We start from the raw sequence: 11,260 nt of genomic DNA on the forward strand, positions 1-11,260 counted from the left end.
ATTTATCTGGATTGAGAGTCAAAACGACTTATTGAGCATAGCCAAGGCTAGAAAGAACAAAGATTGGCCTCAGTGCCCTTGTTATCCAAGTTACACAATGATAAAACAACGTTCCACTAAAGCATACGAGACGTGATCTAAAAAACCTAGCACCAACTCTTTGAAACAAAGACAGAATCAGAGGATAAGACAAATTTTTCCTTCAATTTTGGAAAAACATCGTAAGGTCAATTGCCAAATAATTAACAAAATAAATGCGGGTATTGGAGAGTTGCACTTGAGAAGCTTGTGTTCGCCGGCCAATGAAGATTTGGCCGACATGTTAGCTGCAGGGTGATTTGAGACTAAATCGACAACTTTAGACTTTATTTAAGATAAGATCCATCCAAGAGACTTTTTTGAGAAAATTGCCCCACTTCAACACTACAGTCTAATTGTTGTTAAAGATTAAACTCGAGTAACTGTGCTACCATTTCCCAATCTCTCAATATGATGTTAAAGATTCTTGTAAATCTACAGTCTTCATGAACGGAAGTAAACATGACATTGCAATGAGAGGACATCGGTAATCCTACAGTATTTCCAAATTACATTACTCATAGGAAATTTTCAATCCTTAAATTATTGTTAACTCTTGCTTGGTAGTTCAATTGGGCTTAATTAATTACGTATAGGCTATTGTGACGTTCAATTAGTTAGATCCGCGGCAAATCATAATGCGGGGAGAGGTGGAGAGAGAAAAATTCTGCGAAGCCCAATAACAATTTTGTTTGGAGTATGGTCAAGAGTTTGATTGGTCAATAATTTGGGAGATATTTAGGCTCTATTTATTTTGCAAAAAACATTTTCCGGCATTTAGATCACATAAGAAATTGAGTTAACGGAAAACTTATGCTTAAATTCAGAAAATGATTTCCTTTTTAATAAAACAAAAATCATTTTCCAAAATATGACTACATATCGACACTTAGACCAGAAACTCCATGCTTGACACGAAAACCCTAACGCCAGTTCCTGAGTCCTTGGTGACCAGGCTCGGGTCCATTGAGCTCGAGCCCAAGAACACGGTGCAAGTGCCTGATCCATCGAGGCCAGATCTAAGGCACCGATGCTTGTGCCCATGCCCAATGCCCGACACCTAGGCTTGGGTCCACAAAGGCTGAGCACAGGACCCGGTACCCATGCTTAGGTCCCTGGCACTCGGGATTGGGTCCCCAATGCTTGGGCTCGAGTCCCTAGTGCCTATGTCGGATACCCCACACCCAAGCCCGAGTCTATTGAGGTTAAGGCCCAAGACCCCGAAACTTAGGCCCGAAGCCATTGAGGCTGAGCCTAGGACCCCGATGCCTGTGCTTGGGTCCTCAATGCTCGAGCCCGAATCCATCGAGGTAGGGCTCAAGTCCATTGAGGCCGCCCCAATGCTAGTGCTCAAATCCCTTGCGCCCCCAGCCTAGGTCCATTGAGGCCGTGACTCGGGACCCCAGTGCCCATGCTTGAGTCTATCAAGGCCTAGGCCCGAGCACGAGCATAGGGGTCTCGAGCCCGGGCACCGGAGTCTTAGGCTAGGCCTCAATGTAATCGGGCCTGGCCTTTGTGTATATGGGCTCGGTTGTCAGGAACCCAAGCACAGGCACTAGCGTGCCTAGCCCAAACCCAGTCATCGAGGTCCCGCGCTCAGCTTTTATGGACTAAGGCTCGGGTGCGAACGATCCGGGCACCGACATTGATGCATGTGCTATTGCTCGGGACACAAGTGCCCGTGCTCAAGTCCCCAACGCCTGGGTCGGGGTTGAACAAGGCTAGACTTGGGATCCTGATGCTCGTGCTTTGTTCTCTGGTTGCCCGTGCGCAAAGTTACTAGCGCCTGAATAGTGTATGTGTATATAGGAAAATCAAATCAGATTTTCCTTTCCAAATAACATAAAATATTTTCCAGTTTTTTCTAGATTTCGGCCAAATAATATAAAATATTGTCATTTTCCTAAAAATAATTTTTTGAAAAATATTTTCATGAAACAAACAGAGCTCGTGCGAAATATGTTTGGAGTGTGGCTCTAATTTGGAAAAAACAAATCGGACTAAAGTCCACCAGAAAGACAACTGAGGATCATGAGTTTAGGAAATAATCAACGTTCGAAGTTTTCTACAACAGGACAAATTAGGATTAGTGAAGAGATAATCAACATTGGAAATCTACCCGAAAAGGAAGATAAATGAGGATTAGTGAGGCAATGAGGAACATTCAAGGTCTACCACAAGAAAAATGTGGATTGGGATAAGCAAGAAATTAAAAAAAAAAAAAAAAAGCACAGCTTTTTACTCTTTCTTAAATTTGAATAAAATGTTTTTCAGCACATAGATCTATGGGAAATTACTAGAATAACGTGCCGTCACTAGTTTAATCCTCTTCTTACTTGGAAGTGGTCTATAAAAATTAACGTTGACAACACTTATACAAACTAGTTTAATATAAATGTTCTTAATTGAGCACAGCCATGATTGACCTCCTTCATCCCACGCATTCCCACTTCCTGTGCCGACAAAAGTCGAGCGAACGCTGGCCTAGCATTGTTTCTTGTGGGCCGTGCCAAAATTACATCGACGATCCAAATTCCGTGTACGACTGCGAAAAATGCCAACTTTAGGCTTAATTTATTTCCTAAAAAATAAATAATTTAAAAAATATTTTTTTAAAAGTCATCACGTGTATCGCTTGAAATAATAAGTTGACGAAAAATATTTTTATTATTGATAACAATTTATATCTAAATATTTTCGTGAAGAATAAAAAATTTTCTGTTAATTTTTTTTTACAAGCGACATAAATGATCATTTTTAAAAAAATAATTTTTAAATAATTTACTTTTTTCGAATCAAACGGAACCTTAGCTTCATAAATTCTGCGTCAAATTGCCTTGTCACATCTGGCACCCATGTCACGCCAATCAACCCCTCGACCTCCGAGTGGGTGAACAAGGTGACTTTGGGCTTTCACCAGTCACTTACCGTTCCAATTCGTGCGACTTTGATTTGGATGCCGACATTATTATGGTCCAGACTTGGATCGACTATCGATTTGAAGATAAATTAAAAAAATACCTACTTGGGTTTCGATTTTTTTATTGACACGATAGTTAGGAAAATAGTAAAACAACACTACTCCGATGCTAAATTATGTTGTAGTATTAAAACGGCTCGATTCCGCCTTTTCATCATCGTAAAAGAGTCGTATTTTATCCAAACTCTTTGGCTCAAAAAATAACTTGGCGTGTTGGATCGCCATAAAAATTATTCTGGTTAATAAAAAGTAGCATGAAAATAATCCACGACATAAATAAAAAGGAACATGCTATGTTGCACCAGAATATTCAGAGGTATGGAATCAAATAAAAAAGGCAAATACCACAAAAAATTCTAAATTATGTCCACTGTGACACAAATACCTTAAATTTTTTTTTATATCACCAAAAACTCTAAATTTGCCTAATGTAACACAAATACTCTCAACTTTTTTTTGTGTCATGAAAAAATCCAAACTTATTCATATATGACATATATACCCTCTATTTCACAGTTGCACAAATTCGGGGTATTTTATGACACAAAAAAGTTTGGGGTATAGGGTTTTTAATGACACAAAAAAAGTTCGGGTATTTGTGTCATTGCAGACATACTTCGGGTTTTTTTGTGAAAGAGGAAAATTACCAATTCAGTCCTAAATTTTTTAATTTTGCCAATGCAATTGGAAACCTATGGGCAAAACTTCAATGTAGCCCTTCTGGTCAATTGCTGTTAGAAATTATGGCGTGGTGATCTCAAAGTTTCCATGTTAGCATGCCACATAGTATTAGATGGCCCAAAAAGTTTCTTTATAGCCATAGTGGAAGTACTGGGTTGGAATTAGGTCGAAAGGTCCTCGCCTAGCAGGGTATGCATGGAGGTAAATGTAGTGCAGAGTGACATATGGCCGACTTTGTTGGCAGCTGAAACATGATGGAGAAGACGAAAAGGGTAAGGAGAGAATGCGTGAACCTCTCACCATTCTTAGGCCTATTTGCCGTGGAACAGAGTTGATCACAAACCCCGATTTTCCGTTTACTTCTTCACTAAGGAACTGTGTTTTTGCTGAGGACTTCTGTTAATCATTTCTTTTGATTGTGTTGAAACACAGGAACACCAGAAAACAAGTCTTGTACAACTACTGTCCACCCTAGATGGAACAAGTTCTTTCTCCATCCTACGACCTGTTCTCATTCGTTGAGAACTCTACGGACTCAGTCTTTGAAGGAAAAATAACAGCGTGCTTAATGTAAGCCCGAGCGTCATATCCGTTTGAAAAACATCTAGCAAACATAAATATGCTATTAGCTTGCTTGATTACGTGATGATTGCTCAAAGCCAACTTCCTCTTAAGCATTCCAGAACGAAACCCATCTTGAAGCATGGAACTCAAATGCTATACTGTGTCTACTTTGTATGGATTTGCTGCTTTCTCGTTTGGTATTCGTCACCAAAATGTTCATGGTTTGGTCTATGATGACATCGTATTTTTCAGTAAGCATTCTGAAGATTGAGACTACCTCTGTGGCCCAAAACTTTCTAATTCAAATTAAGCAAGGAGCTATGGCTGTTGTGCTTGATAAATTAACTGGGATGGGACGTAGGCGCAATGACGGTCCTAATGCAATGCACCTTTGTTTGTCCAGTTGCATCTAATGAATTCTTGTTGATGGTTGATCTGGTATCATTCCCAAGAAGCAGCAAACCGGAGAGAGAAAGAGGAAGAGGATGGAGAATGAACCTATCAGTGTGAAGAAGCTGGAGAAATAGAGACCCTGGAAGAGTGTGCCGAAGCAAATGGGTGTCTGCCATGCACAATTTATTTGTACAATTTCATCTGTGCTTCTTGAAAGGTTTCCGAGTATTCCTGATTTCAGGTGCGAAGGCAAGCCTTGGACTTCAAATGAACAGAGTCAAGAACCTAATGGATCGAAACAGTTCTTCTCCGAGACATTTTCACTTGTTAAATGTGACTTTTCCTATTATGAGGAATTTCTGATTTTCACCATCATCCCGTTTCAAGCAACCGTCTTTTTCCCTCTTGGTTAGATACAGGTTTCAGTTCGACATGGACTTGCAAATGACTACCATGTAAGCTTACGACCACTCCACTCTTTGAAGTTATTGGAACCAAAATAGTTTGGATCCTGATGGACGACCGGCAATACCCAGAACCTAACCAGCTAGCTTGTGAATTTGAGACTCCAGTGGGGATCCTAGTGAGAAATATCTTGGCCACTTAAGGCCGTCACTTCACATTCTGCCACAGTTTCAGCAATGTAATAAGCCCCACTTCATATGCTTCATCCTGCATTGTGCATGTACAATATCAATCTTATGTAATACCGATGCCCCCAAAAAGATTTCTGTGTCGGCCGAGAGGCGTGTTTTTATTCTCCAACCAGAACAAGAAGCTCCATTCTCATACCAAAAAGAGCACCTGGACCGTTCATCTCTGGAGGTCAGGACCTCATTGAATGTTCAACCCACTAAATGCATGAGGGACAACTTTCCTTTAATATGTAGGGTCATGAGTGAATTCATGAACTTGCAAAAACCATTTACAGGAAAATCAAAGTGAATGACAAGGCAATACAAGCTTCTATGCGAAGATTACTCAGTCCTTGCATATGATTGTCGGCAAACCAACTACAGTGAATACGAGCTATAAGTACTAGAAATTTAGAACATGACAGAACTAGCGAAAGGACCCCTTTAGCAATGAGAAGACAACATAATGTAAAGCAACCATGTCTAAAACTAGGAAGTCCAGTTGGGTTTAGCAACAGCTTGCTGAGTTTCCTTGAGTGTTGTTTTGCATCTAACACTTATGCACAACCCAATTTGAATCATAGGATGCTGCAAGCAGCAAACCAAGTAAATAGCATTAGGTCATTCCAACTGAACTTCTTGCATTTCTAAAGAAATTCCCTCTCCCTATGCAGAAAAAAGGAAACAGTGAAAGGAAAGAGAAAGAGGAAAAAAAAGACAAACTTACACGCATAAAACTCAATAAATTGAGACACATAAAAACCAAAACTACTAAAGTGACGCCTGCAAATCATGTGACGGCAAGGAAGAGAAAACAGAACCAGTTGCATAGATGATGGAACAAGCTAATACAAAAATGCTCACGCAGTTTGAGAAAAAATTTAACATATAAAGATCACAAATACGAGGAGTAAACTGCGAAGAGTAGTGTCTTTCCAAATACGAGATCTCTCTCTCTTTGTTGAATAACTCGTACCTCGAATGTTCTAAAGATGCTTTATGTTCAAGCTCTTTAGACACATCGGTGTGCATGAATGACATCAAGCAATGTTTATGAAGAGCTTGAACTTTGAAGCATCTTTGGAACGATTTGAAGTATGAGTTGTTCAACAAAGAAAGAGAGATCTTGTATTTGTAGAGACATTACTCCTCGTCCCTTTTTCTTTTGTGATTGGAGACACTACTCTTCTTTTGACTTGTCTGAGTCTGCCAATTGACGCCACAATCTAACTCACGGATGTGGAGACAAAATTGCCCCTCATCTCTGGCGAGCACTTCAGAAATTTTTGTGCCTTTTAATCTCAAGATTCTCAACGAAAACAATCCTGTAATGTCGCAACATTGTCCACTCAGACCTACGCAGAGGGTGAAATCCAACTCTTTGAGCTCCCTCAGATCTTTTATGGCTTCAGGAAATCCTTTGAGGCTAGTACGAACCATCTTTAGCACTAAGATTTTTGCAATGCTTGACACAAGGAGGCAACTCATTAATTGAGGTGTACGACAGGTCCATTTCCTGTAGCAGAACAAGCTCTCCAAAGACATGTGGAAGTGTCTTTAGTTGATTGCAACTTCTTAAAGTAAGCTTCCGAAGATTCTTTAACAATCCAATGGAATCAGTGACTTCACGCAATGCTTTACATTCGCAAGCACTGAGAGTTTCAAGTGCCGGCAGAGAGCCTTCCTCGAATTGTAGTTTTTTAATATTAGTTCCATCAATGAGAAGCTCTTTCAATGCTTTCATAGAACACAGTGCTTGCGGCAAATGTTTAACCCATTTGCAATGCTTCATGTTGAAGGAAACTAAATTCTCAAAGCTAGAATTGGTTGTATCTAACTTTAAATGTAAAGAACCTTCCAGGATCAAGCATTTTAAAAGACTTGAGGCAGGGAATTCCAGAGATGCATTGATCCAAGTACAATCTTTTAGCTTCAAGACTTCCAAACTCTGAGCCTTCTGCAAAAACAACATAATCGATATGTTTATTTACTACTTCAACTATAACTCTAAATATAAAGTGCAGGGCACATTTGTACGTAAAAAAGTGCACAAGCACAAATAAGCCTTACCTTCATCAACTGATCCCACTCTTCCAAGGTCAATTTGTCTGGGCTTGAACATAAGTTGAGAATTACCAGTTTTTTCATGTCAAATGCAAACAACTTAGATTTCTCAGGGCATCCACTAGATTTCTTAGGGCATCCATGCCAATCAAGCCATACTAGGTCTGGAAAAAGATCCATAGTATTTCCTTCAATATCAACATTGTCCAACTCTAGAAACCTCAGATTTGACAGATCACGAAATACTTCACCATCAACTTCTTTAAAATCAGGGGTTACACGAAGAGCTTCAACCTTGCTGGCACCCTGCCAATTCGTTGAAAAAAGTGGAAGTGTGAAATTCGAACAAAGATATATGCAATGAAATGATAATAAAACCGTCGTATTTAGCAGGAAAACTTGACGAGAATACTGGAGAAATCTCAGTGTGATTTTACCTTCTTTTCACGCAATGTTCTTTGGACATCTTCATAATCCCACAGCCTGCTGCGCTGCCTGGGGTCTTGATCTTCTTTCTTGACAATTTTTCTCCCCAACAATTTTAGTTGGTTGGGCATCCAAAACTCATTTTCTTCTCCGATTCTTAGAAAAGACATATTTTCAAGGTGACCAACACTCCTGCGTGGGTCCCATCCACGGGCATCCCACATGTAACAGGGGATTCTCTTTTCAACCCCGGTAAAGAAACATGCTATATCAAGAAATATTTGTTGTGGGTTGTCACGCAAACGTTTAAAGTATTCCATCAATATTGGTTCAACGTTTTCTTCCGGCCCACGTTTTAAATGTTTCAAAGTCTCATTCCAATCTTCTTCGCTCTTCCCGTACAAATATCTTCCCACCATTTCAATAGCAAAAGGAAGACATTCGACAGCAGAAATGACTTCTATCGACCGGTTTTCGTAGCCCTCTGGGCAACGATTTAGTGGAAAAGCATGCTTATAGAAAAGTTCAAGAGCATGATTTTTATTCATATGTGAAACCTCATGTTCACAGAAAACATCACCTCTATCTTTTTTTAGATCCAGATTCTTGTAAAATTCAATGACATCTTTTTATGTGGTTGTGAGGATGATCCTGCTTCCTGGACCAAACCAAGTTAACTCCTCAGCAAATGTTTTGATTTGTTCGAATTGGTCCACATTATCTAGTACAACGAGAACTCTGTTTTTTTGGAACATGTATTGCATCATTGTGGTACCAGCAGTGGAGGATTTCGCTTCTGGAAATGCTCCTCCATTCTTGAGCTCACGAATCAACTTATTCTGCAGACATACCTCTCTTTTCTGTTCAAACTCGTCCCGAACATTTTCAAGAAAACTACAACCATCAAAGAGGTGACTGATCTTGTGGAATACCACCTTTGTGAGAGTGGTTTTGCCAACCTTGGGCAGACCAAACACTACGAACACCATCCTCCCAGTCATTTCCAGTTCTTTGACGACTCGTCCGTTCTCATAATCGAAACCAAGCTTTCGTATCATATCTGGCACGTCTTTATCTATTCCAACTAAATTTCGAGTCGCGTCTTGCTCATCCATCCGCGAGAGTTTCCAAAGGTCGGAAATGAAAACCTCTAGTTCTTGAAACCTACAAAATGAGAAATGAAGTTTGCCTTTTTTCTTTTTTCTTTTTTAAAGATAAGGGGCGGGCAGAATTGACTAGCGGTAGGGACTCCCCTCTTGACGTTACGATAAGGTCCCAGAACGGATTGATTTTAGGGAAGGTACAGAAGGCGCCGATGACATGAATCAACCAATAAAAAAAAAAAAAAGACTTGCAGAGAGAAGACAATCCGATATACACATGCATTGCGATTAAAAATGCAAGAAAAAATTGGAATCTCCAGAAGTTAATTGGATCCCAGAAAGAGCATGGTGGGCATCTTAATACACTAGCCAATTCTCCTATCTTTTCTTTCCGCAAGCTAAACAAGTAAAGCAAGATCAATCGAGCGATCAAACTTACCCGCTGAAGAGATCCTTGTAAAACTGTCCCTTTGTACCACCAATCTCCCCCAGAGCAGCCGGTCCCTTTATAACACCGATCTCTCCTAGAGCAGCCTCCAGAGCCTTCAGAGCAGCCTCCAGAGCAGCCCTCTTGACTTCCGGTCCATGTATACCGCCAATCTCTCCCAGAGCAGCCTCTAGAGCAGCCTTCAGAGGAGCCTCCAGGTAAGCCTTCTTGAATTCCGGTCCCCTGTTATCAGCGATCTCTTTCAGAGCCTTCTTCCACTCTTCGATGGTTGACTCGGAATATCTCTTTTTGCTCTCGTGGTCGGCGAAGTACTTTTTATATGTTCCCAGCTGGTGGCGAACATCACAGGGCTCGATGAAGAAGAAAATGGGAAGAATTTTTTTTTTCGACTTCACCATTTGGGCCACTTCCATCAGGCAAGCTGGGCTAGAAGCGAAGTTCTGGGAGAAGACTGGGACGCAGATGTCGGAATGATTGATGGCTGCCACGATCTCGGTACTGATCTCCTGACCATAGTCGATCTCTTTGCTGTCTAGGAATACCATAAGCCCCAAGCGTCTGAGTTGGTCGTAGAGGTACCGGACCAAGTTGTCGCGTGTATCTGATCCTCTAAAACTGATGAACACTTGATAGTGAACCATTGGAAAACGAACAACCAATTGCAACACAGACTCTGGCTCAAATGTAGATGAAGATGATCAAACTTGATTGAAGTCGTTGGAGTTCACAAATCTGAATCTGGAGCGTTGACCTAACTACCCTTCTTAGTCTTAATCTTAGTCTTGCCCCGAGTGAAGACTTGTCTACATCTCTCTTCTTTTCATTTTATTTTATTCGTTTGATGTTTTTGGCAGTTCTATCCTTCCAATCACCTGGTCAGGATCTCCCCAAGGGAAATGATTACACCGCCTACAGCATTTAGGAAAATTATCACATCATTTTATAGTATATATACATATCAAATAGAATTTCAATGATGATTTCATTATGAGTTTTACGTAAGAGTCAAAATTCAATTACATAACAATAAGTCAGACAACAAGCAGCCTGGTACCCTGTACAATTGGATTACAAATGGTCCGAACTTTATAATCCTACTATACATAACGTCGTAAAATCTGCGAGCTGCTAAAAAATGGGAAATACTTTTCAACGCCTGCTCTTGTCCACCTCTATTTTTTTCTTTTCTTTCTTGTTTTTGTAATCCAGAGGCACAAACATAAAGATCCGGTTAGCCAAAGAACCAAGAACACCTTACAAGTCAAACCGATTAAGTTTGGGTCTTTCGCTTATACAAGTGGTCCTGATAGAGAGCAATTTATACATAATTGGTAGGATTTGAACCGGGGCGATCTTTAATTTCTAAGTTAACAATACCTAATATTGCAACCAACTATTAAGATTCTCTCTTTTTTTATTTCTTTTATTGTACTTTTTGTCAATATACACCGACAACTTACTCTCTAACCCACTTTTTGTTCTTAGCGTATGTTTTTCGGTTGTATTTTTTTTTTTTTTTGGATTGATAATTAATTTATGTTAGAGTTTATCCCAAAAATAACCCGAAATTGGTCACATTATCTCAACCAAACAATATTATATATGGACACACACAAAAAGAGACATTCGAATTGGATAGTTCATATTGGGGTCATTCTAATTTAGTACTTTCCAATTAGTCTACGTACCTCCAAGCTAATAACATGAGAAGGCATTAGACTTCATCCTGAAAAACGGGTTATCAGCTCTGCCTGATCCATAAACTTTTAAATTCCACTCTTTTTGGATGATGCTATATTTCATCTAAGTAAATAGGGCTCAATACTTTCCCCCGAGAAAATATTTTCCAAATGCTAGTCAAAATAAAGAAGAATCATACATAGCCAAT

General features: G+C 39.9%; 1 pseudogene; it reads right to left on the reverse strand.

Annotated features, from left to right (window-relative positions):
• Positions 1 to 6,628: 6,628 nt before the first annotated feature.
• LOC115680482 (disease resistance protein L6-like) lies at positions 6,629 to 10,070 on the reverse strand (annotated as a pseudogene).
• Between the last annotated feature and the right edge of the window lie 1,190 nt (positions 10,071 to 11,260).

Source organism: Syzygium oleosum, unplaced genomic scaffold (assembly GCF_021117445.2).
Source record: "Syzygium oleosum isolate NSW1041296 unplaced genomic scaffold, Sole_v2.1 Sole_v2.11, whole genome shotgun sequence".
Lineage (NCBI taxonomy): Eukaryota > Viridiplantae > Streptophyta > Magnoliopsida > Myrtales > Myrtaceae > Syzygium > Syzygium oleosum.